We start from the raw sequence: 16,332 nt of genomic DNA on the forward strand, positions 1-16,332 counted from the left end.
CTTCATTAACAGTTGTAAACACTATTGTAACTATGGTAGCAATGGCATCGGTTTTTGACATACCAGTTTGAGTCCGATAATGAAAGTTTGGAAGAACAAGCTGATCGACCCGAACCACCTTCGCAAGCACGACTTTTGCAGGATGTTTCACAATGGTAAGTTTTAATTTAGTAGCTTTCTTACAAGTACACTGTTGATTATTGTGAACCTAACAAAGCTTCAAGTAAAAGACACATAGTGCATCTAAGTTAGTCATCTTTTGCTGGAATGGGTGTAGCTGAACTTTTTTCGCCCGAGCTATGAACGGAGAACAAAGGCTTACTCCTGGTTGGTCATTACCAGCGGTATTAGAGAGCTAGTGAGCAAGTTAGCCATGGACTACCGATAGCGGCCATAACATTATATAATTAAGCTTGTAATTATATAATTATATAAGACTCTTGAGATCGACCATTTTGATACACAGTTTTAGGTAAAAGCCGGCCCACAGCTCAACAGTAAACCCTTACCAAAACAATAACTTTACATAGCAAGTTAGCCGAGCACTACCGTGGATTGCATATGTAAAATTATCATTCATAAAAATAAATACATCTCCACACTTGATCACTATTCATGATAGTAAGAACGACAAACAATCTGCATAATTCTACACAATTGTAGGTAAAAGTGGGCCCGCACATGATTAGCAAAACTATTTCAACACAATAACATTAGCTAGCAGGTTAGGAGGCGTACAGCTGTGCACTGGGTGTACACCGTAGCTACAACACAAAACTCCGTATCTGAACTCTCTGTAGCAGATAAATCCACAAATAATCAAACATACTTACAGGTTGTGATCCTGAAGTGCCAGATTGTCCCAACAAAGTGGAAACTGCACCATCTTTCAGGAGTAACCATCTTGAAAATCCAGCATTGGTTGTGGTTGTACTGCTAAATAATTAAAATACATTTTAACCACTGATTCTTCAATTCGTCTGCCTTTGGAAGTCCAAACAAAGAGGTTTTGCTTTCGCAGTGAAGAAAACAGTGTCTTCTCGGCATGGCGACAACACTAACCCAACTCATCCTGGCCTCTGCTATAACTACGTTTGTTTGAGGGCGGGCCAATGTAGCCCTTAAGCGGACATTATGCAGATGTGTTACATAGTGTTGTAGATACTTTACGGAAGAAATGGCTGGACTACAATCCAGCCGTTTCTTGTAGTTCTTGAGCAGTGTTGTCTGTGGGAGTGAATAACTCCCTTTTGCATGGACTTTGTGCTTTGTAACTTTGCAGACCTTTTACATGCACAAACAGCAATATTACACACTAAAGGAAAGGTAAAATCCCAAAAAGCATAATAGGGCCTCTTTAATATTTGGATGCCCTCATAAAAAACATCCATAAACTCTCACACATGGTGAAAATATGCAAGTTTGCATCATTACTCTGACACCTAGTGGATGTGCTGGCAAAAGCGACTGCAGACAGAACAGAAAAAAATCAAATCTGTCCAGATATAACCTGCAGTTTGAACAGTCAGTCTAAAAAAAAATCAGATTTTCCTGCAGTGTGAACAAAGCAGTGTTTTGGGCTAAGCACGGTGTGTGCACGAACACTTCCACGCACGCAACAAATGCCCATCAACTATAAACATTTTTATCCTAAGTAAATGGAAGGAATATAAGATTGTGCATGCTCAGCCTGCTCAATTACAATGTTTTTTTCTCTGTGCGGCGGTGCGCTTGATGAATTAATTATTCAAGAATTCAATCTGCAATTGTGTCTCATAACATCCAATTAATAATTCCTCTGGGTCCAGATCTCCCACCGGAACCGCAATCCTTAAGTGAGATCCACTAATCAGAGAAATTCCCAATTACCAATCAATTTTTTCAATTTTTGAAAATGATTTGCTTCAAATCAAATGTTTTAATGTCGTTATTTAATAATAGAGCTTTCTGGTTTGGGTCAAGGCTGAGAAATATTTTTTATTTTTATTTTTTTATGCCTATTGAGAAAATTAATGCTTTTCTGTGGGTGCTCGGCCATTCCCATGGGTGCTCGAGCACCCGAGCGCCCACGGGATTGGCGCCTGTGAGTGTAATTCTTTTAACACTTTATATCATCAGGTGGTACACAATCAGCTCTGAAATTGCGCTCCGTCTCGAGTATTTAAATAAAGTTATTGTCATTCCTTTTCACGCAAACATACCTCTTTTCTATGCAAATTAGGCTCATTATACACAGGGGCGGAGCTAGGGGGTGGCCAGGGGTGGCCCCACTCGCAATTGCCGTTTTGGTCATTTTTTGTCTTGTGTACAAGTTTCCCTCTGTTTTTGTCTCCACGTGCCTCTGCTTTCTACACCAACAACATCTCCCTCCCCCCTGGATCACTGTGGTGAGTGATGCTGTTGGTGCAGTCCCACCAAAGTGTGTCAGATCACGGTGGTCTTCTGCATCCTCTGCTATACAGCGCTTAGAATTGGCACACAATAACGGAATTTCTCATGCGAATGACTTTTAGCACAGATTTTATGGGCATGTTTGCACCGTTGTCTGATCTGCATAACAGACAGTGTGTACAAATAACCAGAAGTGTAAGCATAAACTTTTGGGCCAAGAGATATTATCGATTACATACGATTTTTCAACTTTATTTTAATTTTATTTTTAGGTTTTTAATGTTTTGCTCATTGTCTCCAGGGGTGTTTTTAGGACATTTAGCTAATGTTGTCTACTTTAAGAATATTAAATGGTCAATCAACAATATTCGTGTTTGAGTACATTCAGACATTTGTTTATTTTTTTATTTTTATAAAACAATAAATAAATGCATAACATATGGAACCTTAGGAGGCCTTGTGAAAAGATATTAATTATTATATGGGGATTTGGGGGATTTAGCCTACCCAATACATTTTTTAAAATTTAAATTCACCATGAATTTAAAATTTTCTTATTTTCTTATTGGATGTTGCTCTTTTTATTAAAAACTATTAATACTTGCATGTTTTTTTTTCTTTTATCTTTTTCAATGGTTTGCCCTCTTAATTTTTAATAAAAAACAATAACTTGCCCCCCACTCAGAAAACTTTCTCTTCTCTGCTGACATATGTACCGGTGCGAGGGCTGGGCAATAAAGTTGACCAATAGCCAAATGAGTTTCATCCTCTCCCGTCCAGCCCCGTCATTCAAATGAAACAATCGCAGCAATTAGCAAACAACATGGTGATAAGGTGTATTTTATGTTGCTCCCCTCCCCAAACCCTCTTCCCTATTCCCAAACAAACCTGGCTGCGTGCTTGCTTGCTTGAATTTTTACACTTCGAAAGAGGAGGAATATCGGAGAATTTGCGTAGGTGTTGAGAGGACAAGTGGCTAGAGTTTATTTATATATATATATATATATATATATATATATATATATATATATATATATATATATATATATATATATATATATTTTTGTGCAGCTGGAGATTTCTTGGGACGTAAAGTTCGATTAAATGTTCTTTATTCATTATGTTTGGTGTATTGTGATAAAAAAATGTATATATAGTTTTTTACTTGCTTGTTTCTCATTCATCTGTATTGGCACAACGGCTCCCGTCTCATCGTGAGCAAAGATGTGCCGTGTGTGTTTGTGGGCTGGTTATGTAGTAATGTTGACAGTTAGAACATTCGGTTCTCAAAACCTTTGAAAAGCTGGCCGGTATTGAGATCGCTTCTCACATTTTCTCGGTAAGCAACTCTAACATGAGCAGCAAAATGGAAAGGGGTATGTGTGTGTGGCTGTAAACTAAAGCCTATTGGCTATTTTTTTTTTTAATTGGATGAGTCTCCAGCCAGGTCTCCTAAGCAACCAAATTGCCCGGTTGCTTGGGAGGGTAGAGTCACATGGGGTAATCTCCTCGTGGTCGCGATTAGTAGGTCTCACTCTCAATGGGGCGTGCGGTAAGTTGTGCGTGGATCGCGGAGAGTAGCATGAGCCTCCACATGCTGTGAGTCTCCACGGTGTCATGCACAGCAAGTCATGTGATAAGATGCGCGGATTGACTGTCTCGGAAGCAGAGGCAACTGAGACTTGTCCTCTGCCACCCGGATTGAGGTGTGTAACCGCGCCACCACGAGGACCTACTAAGTAGTGGGAATTGGGCATTCCAAGTTGGGAGAATCGACATGTCCCGTCCCCAACTCCTGTTTCAGTAGGAAATACTTCAAAAAAGAAAATCGAACAGCACTTGTCAAGGCACTTCAGTGCGACTTTAAAAACAGAACGGACATTTTAACCATAAAAATGGACCAATTTTGTTAATGTTTTTCTAGTACAATTTGCTGGCGTGTCTTTGGACCGACATAAATGGGTATTGTAGCTATGTCTCCGCTGGTGTACTGTCAATAAAATGACTTTTTTCTCTGATTGTGTCAATGCATCGCAACTCTACTATCATTAAAGTGGGAGAGAGAGATATCACTGCTGCAATAGCGAGGTAAGAGAGAAAAAGCATAAAGGAATCAGTTTCTGATGTAGAGAAAGATTTGGAGCTATCTACGCCTTTATGAATTTTTTTGTCATAAATTAGGGAAAAGGCTGTTTACCTAAGTTATGACAAAAATGTATTATCAATAAATTCACGCATATGATATTTGGAAATCGTCGTACTGGAAAAAAGAGGCTAAAGGTTTGAGAGAATATTTTATCATCCAAAATAATTTATTTCAGTGTAGCTTAATAATGCCTTCACAAGCTGCTTTTGATGCAAGGAATAGAATGCACTGTAGAATCAGTTCATTCATATGATATTTGTAATTAACATAATTTTATCTTAAATGTATCTTCATCTTATGTGAACTCAACTTGGTTTTGATAAACAAGTTAGAAGTTATTTAAATACATAGTCTAATTAATACAATTCATAGCAATCAATTTGCATATATGACATCTGTTACAAATATTTTATTAGACAGGAAAAATATAGTGGTTTGAGCCGCTGCACAATACGGGACCCCGTCAGCTGAACACACGTCTCATCGCTGCATCCGGTGTTTACAGTGTAAACAGCTTAGTTATAATGACAGCGATCTAGTTTTTTTTTTTTTCTTTGAGCAGTTGTTGTTTTGAAAGCTTAGATACCGACATTATTCCTGCTAACATCCTCTGATGTTAGCAGTTTGTGGCTCGAGGCCAGCAAGTTTTAGCTATAGGCCCTTTTCAAAATAACGTTAGTTAACTTCCGCCTTTCCGCAATGAAGTGTATCTGTACTTCCGTTTTTACCTTTGCACTGGAGACTTCTCAGGAAAATGCAGGAATGCTCAACAACTCGAATTACGAAAGGTAAAGTTAAGACTAATAATGTTTACGTATTTACAATCGGGTTCTTTTGGTAACGTTAATGATCATTTCCAATTTACCATTCTGTAACTGCCTTAGATGGTTGGGAAAGTAGGCTAGCTAGCAGCAACTTTAGCAACAGGAAAAATATGCATTGCTGCTGGCCTGTGCTGTAACAAGTTTACTTAACGCTTTATGTTAAGTGTTTACTTTTTATATTAACGTATAATCACTCACTTTTTCCAACACTGTTGTTTAGAATAGCTTGATAGATACTGACTCTTAATCAAAGCTAAATGCTAAACCATTTCCATATGCTGATGTGATTCATTGTTTTGCTCTATCCTTTCTCCCTGTGTCCATCTCTCAGCAGCCCACCCAATAAGCATGGCACAGTCATCAAGAAGATGCTATTGCAGTGTTCCTTGTTGTTCTAATAACTAATAAAAATTTTCCTGTGGACGCAGAAATACGTGCCTGTAGGGAGAGGGCAATCAAAAGAGATGAAGGGCCGAGTTTCAAAATCCATCATGGGAGCACCAACGTGTGTAGTCAACACTTTGCCCCAGAGGATATATACATCAGCCAGTGGACGAATCCGGATTAAACAAGGAGCAGTGCTGTCTAGATTCCACTGGAATGACTGGGGTAAAGGTAGGAGGACAGTGTTAAACCTCATAATACATTCCATTTAACAATAAAGGTCACAATAATTTGTTATATTAAGTTATAAGTATTACAGAGCCTTACAAATAATTATATTTGTTTGAAATACATAAAGAAAAAATAATTGTATGAAGGTTGAGTATTGAGCTTGTTTTGTATTTGCTTTTTAATACAACTTGTATTAATCCATACAAAAAATTATAGCATAATTAATCGTCCTGTTGCCATGTAAAGCATTTGTTTTTGTTTTTTGTTTTTCTTTTTTCTCCCCTTTTCTCCCCAGTTTGGAATGCCTCGTGGTCCTCGTGGTGGCCTAGTGACTCGCCTCAATCTGGGTGGCGGAGGACAAATCTCAGTTGTCTCCGCGTCTGAGACGATCAATCCGCGCAACTTATCACGTGGCTTGTAGAACGCATTACCATGGAGACCTAGCGCGTGTGGAGGCTTCACGCTATTCTCCGCGGCATCCACGCACAACTCACCACGTGCCCCACTGAGAGCGAGAACCACATTATAGCAACCACGAGGAGGTTACCCCATGTGACTCTACCCTCCCTAGCAACCGGGTCAATTTGGTTGCTTAGGAGACCTGGCTGGAGTCACTCAGCACGCCCTGGATTCGAACTCGCGACTCCAGGTGTGGTAGTCAGCGTCTTTACTCACTGAGCTACCCAACCCACCATGTAAAGCATTTGTGATGTTTTGTTACATTTTTTGATATTTTTGGGGACTGAAAAATGATTACCAAAAATGTATCATGACAATCAAGTGTATCAACATATTTCACACCTCTAGTAAGAGGCTCACAAGCTCAGGAGTCAGTTTACCAGCGAGCAAGAAAGTGTCTTAGTGCTGCTGTCCTGGACGACTCTCAGGAGATACCTATCCCAGTGGACAGCACAGAGGAGGCATTGCCTGCAGGTGCAGTGACAAAATATCATGATATGCCTGCCATCCTTCTCCTGGTTAGTATTACAAAAAAGAGCAACAGCTTTTTCTGTCTTGCAGAAAAAATACGTGGCAGTGAATTACATTGTAACTGTAGTGTAGTAGGATTCAGAGCAGCTGAACTTGCTGTGACAAGACTCGCTGCTCATCCAAGAAACTTCTGCAATTCTACTGACTGGTGGGGATGTCTCTCTGGGGTGACACACCGGTCAGACATCCCCACCAGTCAGTAGAACTGAAGAAGCTTCTTGGATGAGGATCAAAACTTATTCAAGTCTTTTCACAGCAAGCCCAGTTACTCTGAATATCACTACAAGATATGAGCATGACTTGGATGACTGAGAACCTCCACAGATATTACATTGTAAACTTAATCTAGTTTTAATGAAGCTTTATTAAATATATGTTTGCAAGCAACTGCTTCCACATCACAAGTGTTTTCTAAATTTGTATGCAGGTTTTACAACTTAAGACGTCCATGTAGATGTTATAAAAATTATCCAGCTTCTGTTGCACCAAGTTGATAATCTCCTCATCCCTAAAGATTCTCTCAACTGTGAAATCAGTGTGGGTATCTGTAATAAAATCAAACCACTGAAGTTCGCTTAAGGCCAGTTGGCCTTGAACCTGAAAATAGTACTTGTGGCTCTTCTTAAGGCAGAACTGGCCTTGAACTGTGATCAGGTGTTTAACTTGTGCAACATTTTCAACATTGCAACTCTTTACCTCAGCCAGCCCAAACGGCGGTGTTTCTCTTGGGTTGAAGACTTTAGCATCGGGGCTGGCTGCAAGGTGAGGTGCATCAGGGTGGATGATGATCCCACATTGTGTCACAGAGACATCACAAAAATCTGAATATTGCTTTAGTATCTCAGGTTCCAGATCCAACCCTCTTTTCATAGCGCCTGTCTGAGGAGTTCCTCTCAGAATGCGGGCTGCCAAGGCTTTGGCGGAAGACTCCCCGCGAACATGGAATATTTCACGGAATCTGCTGGCTGTAAGTCGGGGTTTGTGTACCTGGGTCTACAGCTGGCATTTTGACTGCAGTCGGGTTTCTGCCTCAATAGCAGCAGAGATCTCCCGTGACACCTTTAGGCTTTCCAATTGGCATTGTTGCTTGTTGTTGGACTCGAAATCTATTGGAAATTTCAAGTTGTAACCGTCAACAGGCAACTGAGGAAACTCAGGGGCACCAGGGTGTTTAATAATGTCTCTACTTATTTCAGGAGGGCACTGATAAGAGAGCACAGACCCAAATGGCACAGGGCCAAAATTAGAGTCCACCAAATTAAGGCCCTCAAGCCCATGCAGCAATTTGCATATCTGACCTGTGTCCTAGTCCAGTGCCAGGTCTGCTGTGAGCTGGTGCATGACAGAGGCAATGGCACCGTCTTGAAGCCCATGGTACTGTAGTGAGCAGTTTGAAATAGAAATGCCACTATGTGATTGCATAGTGCTTTTTTTACATTTCATTATACTATCTACAAAGAGTAATGGAATATAAACTTAAGGATTACAGTAAGTGTATAAGCTTTGAACATTATTTTTATTTTGACTTATCACACAGAATCTTTCTCAGTCTTTACTGTCCTCAAAAAACCCACTTCTGTTTTTAAAGATATGTACAAAGTTGTCTTTTGGAGTTTAGCGATACGAAATCATTGACGTCAGACTGAGAAACACACTGAACCACAGTGGAACTTCGTGGGATACTGCAAAGTCTCTGCAACTAGAGCAAAACACAACAAAAAGAAAACTTAACTCTCTAATCATAATGTTAGAGATCTATTCATCTGAGAAACTTGAAGGTGATGAGCCTCCTCATTTTTCCTCATGGACCTGTGACATCGCCCTCTCACTGTCACCTCATTGACAACTATGTTCAAACTGTGTTCCAGTTCAATGTTTTTGAGAAATGGTGTAACATTAACCATGAATATGTTACTTACTTTTATCTTTCAATCCAGAATCTGTAGCTAACAGCAGTATTATGGAAACGTGGTTGCAACAAGAGTTTGCGGTCTGTACTACAGTAACCTACACTGTTAGACCTAACTGGGCTTTTTTACAGTAATTAACTGGCAACACTGTTGCCTGGTAGTTACTGTAATTGAACTATTACACTGACTAACTGGCAACAGTGTTGCCAGTTAGTCACTGTAATGCAATCACTCACGGTATAATACTGCATACACATTTGACAGTATAGTCATACTGTTATTGTCTTATACCGTAAAAAAATACTGTAAAAATTATTCTTCACAGTTTGTTATTTCCTTTTAAAAAAGGGCAAGCATTTTAAATGTTCATAAAAAATTTATATTTTATTAGTGTGGCACACATATATACAATACATATAAAATAATTTAGAAAATTCATCAAATCATAACATAATAATATTACACAAAATTAAACATAACATTGCCACGGTATGACTTCAGGTAATTCATTAAACATATTTCCAATAGAATGGCCAATATAATAACATCATATATCAATAGCAGCAAAAAAAAAAAAAAAAAACCCTTAAAGGGATAGTCCAACAAAAAAAGACAAATCGGTCACCCTTGACTTTCATTATACGGACAAAAACAGCTGAAAATATTCTTCAAATATCTTCATTCGTTTTACAAAGATGAACAAAAGTCATACAGGATTGGAACGACATGAGTGTGAGTAAATGACGACAATTTTCATTTTTGGGGGGACTATCGCTTTAAGTTTATATTACTGCTTGCACTTACTTAATTAGATGTTCTCTGCTCAAATTCGGTGAGCCTCTGCAAAAATGTATAGACATGTAGATTAAAGCTTTGGCCCTTTCTTTTAACAGCTGACCCGGTTTTGCAGCAGGTTCCTGCTTTCAAAGCACACTTCGTACCCTCAGGATAAATCCTTACAAAGAACATGATGATCAAATCAGATACAACATCAATTTTAGAATTTTGTCAGTCAGTAACAAATCAAACACAGTTCCAGTTTTATGAAAAGTACAACAAACAGATAGAAAATAAAACAAGAAAAAAACACAAGAAAGAGAGGAAGAAAGAAAAAGCAGATGGGGAAGCAAAGTATATGGAGGACGTAAGAGAGAGGAAGCATAGCTACTGGAGGAAAGAGAGTCTTAAATATCCTACTACAAACAGTGCCAAAATGTGGCAAAACAGTACTTGTTCCCCGGGTGAAAGTATTGTTGTAGCAGTTATTCAAATAAAGCCATGGTTGGACATAAAAATGTTCTCAACACTCACCTTTGAATGAGCTCTAGTGTGTCACTGGCTGACTCCTGGTACTCTACCGGTGCATCTCAATAAATTAGAATGTCGTGGAAAAGTTCATTTATTTCAGTAATTCAACTCAAATTGTGAAACTCGTGTATTAAATAAATTCAGTGCACACAGACTGAAGTAGTTTAAGTCTTTGGTTCTTTTAATTGTGATGATTTTGGCTCACATTTAACAAAAACCCACCAATTCACTATCTCAAAAAATTAGAATATGGTGACATGCCAATCAGCTAATCAACTCAAAACACCTGCAAAGGTTTCCTGAGCCTTCAAAATGGTCTCTCAGTTTGGTTCACTAGGCTACACAATCATGGGGAAGACTGCTGATCTGACAGTTGTCCAGAAGACAATCATTGACACCCTTCACAAGGAGGGTAAGCCACAAACATTCATTGCCAAAGAAGCTGGCTGTTCACAGAGTGCTGTATCCAAGCATGTTAACAGAAAGTTGAGTGGAAGGAAAAAGTGTGGAAGAAAAAGATGCACAACCAACCGAGAGAACCGCAGCCTTATGATTGTCAAGCAAAATCGATTCAAGAATTTGGGTGAACTTCACAAGGAATGGACTGAGGCTGGGGTCAAGGCATCAAGAGCCACCACACACAGAAATGTCAAGGAATTTGGCTACAGTTGTCGTATTCCTCTTGTTAAGCCACTCCTGAACCACAGACAATGTCAGAGGCATCTTACCTGGGCTAAGGAGAAGAAGAACTGGACTGTTGCCCAGTGGTCCAAAGTCCTCTTTTCAGATGAGAGCAAGTTTTGTATTTCATTTGGAAACCAAGGTCCTAGAGTCTGGAGGAAGGGTGGAGAAGCTCATAGCCCAAGTTGCTTGAAGTCCAGTGTTAAGTTTCCACAGTCTGTGATGATTTGGGGTGCAATGTCATCTGCTGGTGTTGGTCCATTGTGTTTTTTGAAAACCAAAGTCACTGCACCCGTTTACCAAGAACTTTTGGAGCACTTCATGCTTCCTTCTGCTGACCAGCTTTTTAAAGATGCTGATTTCATTTTCCAGCAGGATTTGGCACCTGCCCACACTGCCAAAAGCACCAAAAGTTGGTTAAATGACCATGGTGTTGGTGTGCTTGACTGGCCAGCAAACTCACCAGACCTGAACCCTATAGAGAATCTATGGGGTATTGTCAAGAGGAAAATGAGAAACAAGAGACCAAAAAATGCAGATGAGCTGAAGGCCACTGTCAAAGAAACCTGGGCTTCCATACCACCTCAGCAGTGCCACAAACTGATCACCTCCATGCCACGCCAAATTGAGGCAGTAATTAAAGCAAAGGAGCCCCTACCAAGTATTGAGTACATATACAGTAAATGAACATACTTTCCAGAAGGCCAACAATTCACTAAAAATGTTTTTTTTTATTGGTCTTATGATGTATTCTAATTTTTTGAGATAGTGAATTGGTGGGTTTTTGTTAAATGTGAGCCAAAATCATCACAATTAAAAGAACCAAAGACTTAAACTACTTCAGTCTGTGTGCACTGAATTTATTTAATACACAAGTTTCACAATTTGAGTTGAATTACTGAAATAAATAAACTTTTCCACGACATTCTAATTTATTGAGATGCACCTGTATATTAAAAACATAAAAGCACCCAAAGAACACAGAGAGCACTGCAGCAAAATCCAGCTGGTTGTCCATGCAATGTGTGACTTTTCCCTCAGTGCTGACCAACCACTTGGATGAAGCTAGAAGTGTATCTCCTGAAATATGTAAAGTCACCATAAATACAAGTGCAAAGGAACATATGCATTGTTTATCATATAAATTCGATTTACCGAGCATGATACGCCTTGGTGTGGCTGGTAGGTTTAGCTCATTTTCTATAGACATGTTTGTGGAAGTTTCCTTGAAAACAAAAAAATGGTAAGATTACTCAGCTGCTTTAATTCAAGCAGTATCTCATGATATGGAGTAATCTTAGTTCTCCTTAAGATGACTGTCTTGTTCGTTTGATATAATTATTCAAATAAGTGCATTAAAGGGATAGTCCACCCAAAAATTTTAAATCTGTCATCATTTACTCTCCCTCATGTTGTTACAAACCCGTATGACTTTTGTTCATCTTCAGAACACAAATGAAGATATCTGAATAAAGTTTTCAGCCGTTTGTGTCTCCATAATGATAATGTCAGTGTAATCCATGTGACTCGTGTGGTTTATTTCTAGTCTTCTTAAGCAATTCAATTAAAGTTTAAACCATGCATTAGAGAGCAGAGCAGGAGTGATTATATTTTGCTAATAAACACTAAATTATTGTTTTTTATTGCACAAAAAGGAATTAAATTGCTTAAGAAGACTTGGATTAAACCACACGAGTCACATGGATTACACTGACGATGCCTTTGTATCTTTTTTGGAGTATCAAAGTCTTACTCCCCATTACACTTCATTATTTGGACACAAACAGCTGAAAACGTTCTTCAAATATCTTCATTTGTGTTCAGAAGATAAACAAAAGTCATACGAGTTTGGATGGAATGTCATGAAGTGAGTAAATGATGACAATTTTCATTTTTCGGTTTACCATTCCTTTAACTTTTTCACAAACTTGTAACACTACTAAGAGAGCCACCACAGCCATTTGCTTTACTGCTCAGAAAGAAAAGGAGCATGCTGAATTAATTTGAACATGATCACTAAAAAAGCTGAGGGTGTTTCTTTATATGAATTTAATATATAAATAACCAAAAAATAATACTTTACATTTATTATTTTAAGTATTTACTCTACTAGCGCTGTAGCATCATAATTACTTACATCTGCTACGATGAAGAGAGAGTTTTCTTTTTCCTAGAAGTATTTCGTAATCAGCAGGATGACTGATATGGCACTCTTGTCATTGCTTGATGTTGTGGTGTCATCAATCTCTTTTAGGAGAGCTTGAATCTCTCCATTCCATTTCAGTCTCTGTCTTTGGAAGAAGTTCACAATCCTATTGCTTTTGCCAATCAGGGATTTCACTAAGGCGACTGCTGATGTCAATACCAATCAGGGTTTCGAAATGCTTACAGAGGCCTCTTTTGGTGAACAGGAATGGCCACTGAAGTTCAATTTCAATGATGACAGGAGGGGGGCATGAGTTAATCATGTGGCACTTATAAATATAAGTCTGCTGCATTAAGTCACCCACATCAGGCAACTCTGCAGACCTTGAGCCTCCAGACTGAAACATTTCCGCTACAACTTTTCTCTTCATTTCAAGAGAATCTGATCCATTTCTTATCCACGGACCACTTTACATCAAACCTTTTTCACTGTGCAGCTTTGGTTGATGAATCTTGTGTGCAATATTGTCTCTGTTTACATGTTCTACCCTAGTTTTTAGCTGTCTTTGTAAGGAACTGAAGCCTTTTCCCAGTTGTTCCCATTCCTCAGAAAATGTCTCAAAATGTCAAGGGATATGTAGACACAATGTTTCTTGCAACTTCCCCACAGGTGGCTAAGTTTGGGTTTGGGCAATGTTCTCTCATGGCTGCCACAATAATTCTTACAAAATCTCTCCTTGGTCTAAGTGGAGCCCTCTCCTTATTGGATGCTGCACGAAAAAGAGTGCAGGCATGTGGTTCCAAGGATACTGGAACATACTGAGCCAGTCAGAATTTGCAGGAGTGTAAGAAATTGATGGCTGTTCAGGAACGGACTGGGGTGGTGATAATGGGGTGACTGTGATCTCAATTGGCATTTCATCCACTTGGCCACTAGAAGATTATTTCTCTGTTATTAATGTTCTACAAAAAAAAAAAAAAAAAAAAAAACAGCATACAAATTTGAAACATCATGAAGGTGAAAATAACATTTTATCTTAACACTTCAATTAAATTCCATCATTAGTTTTTGACATTGTATAGGGAACAAGAACTCCTGAAGATCTATCACCTCTACTAGGGAAAGGTCCTGTGTCTTCTCAACACCCACCACAAAACAAAGATGAATGACCATGGTTTGCAGTTTGTTAAAGTCCAGTTCTGGTAGAATTCTTTTCATTTCTTTTTTAATCACCTCTGTGTCTGTAGTTAAGAATGATGTAATGACACTACAGAAAGGCCTGCCACCTTATACACTGGAAGTGGATAGTAATCCAAGAGACTGTCAGCATTAACACACATATTTCAGATCAGAGTTGTGCAAAGGGTGAACTCCAAGGTCAGACAAACACACAGAATCGTACAGCTCAACAACAAAGTAGACATCAATTTGACTAATAAGTATCAGTGATATTTTTCCAAATATATGCCCACAGCTGTTGTGGTCTACAACAACAACAAGGCCATTGGTATATTTGGTTCCTTTATAAACAACCCCTGATACCTCTGAACTACTCTGAGTGACACAGTTAGCTGTCCATTGCATTTTGTATTTCTGTATTGTATAACTGGTCATTGTGTTCATGCACTTCACTGACAGATTGAATTTTAGGAGGAAATAACTGGCCACAAACTAGATAGGACTGGAGCAACTGGTGCCTTTCTACCAGAGTTTTACAAAGATGCACAAAGTTATGCAGTTTCCTTGCACAGTTCTTAAAATAGGAATGCTTACTTTCAAACCTGAGGGTCCACAAGTGGATCAATGGTCCAAACCGTAACATAAGGTCTGCATAGTGCAACACGTAATCACGTTTTGCTTTCAGACTCTCATCAGGGAACATAGTACTTCTCAAAGAGACATATTCTTCTGTTAGAAACTTGAGGTAGGCAGTCTCATAATGGCTAATTTTGGGAGCACAAATCAGCTCAACAATTTCCTTCAGTTTAAGGCACAATTGCCAAACCTTACTATCCGTGGGGTTTTTAAGTTTGCTCCCCACATAAAGTGGTAAGTCTCTCAAGAGACACCAGTTCTGTGCTGCAGAACCTCCAAGTCGTTTGCCATCTGCTCTAACCGCACATGGTGCATTGTGAGAGTCACTTCCTAAATGCCTGAATTGTGTAATGGCTCTATTCAGCTCATTGTAAGTGAAGTGATTTTCAACTGTAACCAAATGTTTAATGTAAACTGCCAAGTCATTAGCCATGATTCCTTCAAATAAATCATGGCTTAAGCATGGAGGGAGTCCACCACAAACTTAATTTAATTTGATGCCATCTATCATGGATTGATCAGTGGTTGTGAGCTGATCAACACTCTCTGCATAATTTCTGTCTGTTCTTTTTAGGCCAAGATTTAAAGGTTGTTGGCAAAATGTGTCTCTGTCAATTAGACAGTACTGACAGAAATACTTGTTGCTGCTGACATTTTCAGAAAAACCACCTATACAGTAATGGGACCCAAGATTATCCCCAGAGATGGCAATCAACCCTGCTCTAAAAATAGTGCCATCTACAGACTGAAAGCCAGAATCCTCTAAATCGTTCAGATCAACAACAACGCTGTAAAAGACCTTCTCCTGACCAAACTGTTTAAAGTCCTCATCTCTGCACAGTAAAACAAGCTGCAATGTATCAACTAAGGAGCAGTTGTGTGGCAGAATCTCACCCAGGGTCATGTACACTGCCAGGATTTTATGTTTCGTTTTACCTGAGCCAAGTGGATTTACAACTTCAAATGCATCCTGGTACAAGATAATTGATAATGATGAAGGATGCTCGTGAAAGATGCCATTTTGCTTGATGCATGTGCCATACTTTACGTCCTCCATCATCTTGTCACCAGAATCATGCACTTTTGACTGGTTGTACTGTTCTCTCACTGATGACTGCCTAAACAGGGATGCTAGCGTTTCTTTTGACAAAATTGTTCTTTACCAGCTTTGTCAGTGCCCAGATATATCTGTTTTGGCTCAACAAAGTTGAAATTGTGTTTGAAGAAGTTTTTTTCTGGTTTTGTCAGTCCTCAACTGACCTTCAAAGTTAATAGATCTTGTTTAGACAGTTCATCAATAAGGTTGTCTATATCACATGGTGGTATATCTGATGATAATGACAGCTTTTCTTTCAGTCTAACAAGCATGGCCTGCATTCCTTGAACATGAACTGCTTGAAAATTCTCTATAATTGATTGAATTGTACTGGCAGGCAACAACATTTTGGCCTGCATCTTCAGGTAAAACAGTTATGAAAAAAAGCCTCTTCATCTACAGTATTTCTA

The 16,332-nt window shown here is 39.0% G+C and overlaps 1 pseudogene; it reads right to left on the reverse strand.

The window, feature by feature from the left end:
• Positions 1-9,680: 9,680 nt before the first annotated feature.
• On the reverse strand, positions 9,681-15,886 carry LOC127433211 (uncharacterized; annotated as a pseudogene).
• Between the last annotated feature and the right edge of the window lie 446 nt (positions 15,887-16,332).

The sequence above is a fragment of the Myxocyprinus asiaticus genome, chromosome 43, assembly GCF_019703515.2.
Source record: "Myxocyprinus asiaticus isolate MX2 ecotype Aquarium Trade chromosome 43, UBuf_Myxa_2, whole genome shotgun sequence".
Lineage (NCBI taxonomy): Eukaryota > Metazoa > Chordata > Actinopteri > Cypriniformes > Catostomidae > Myxocyprinus > Myxocyprinus asiaticus.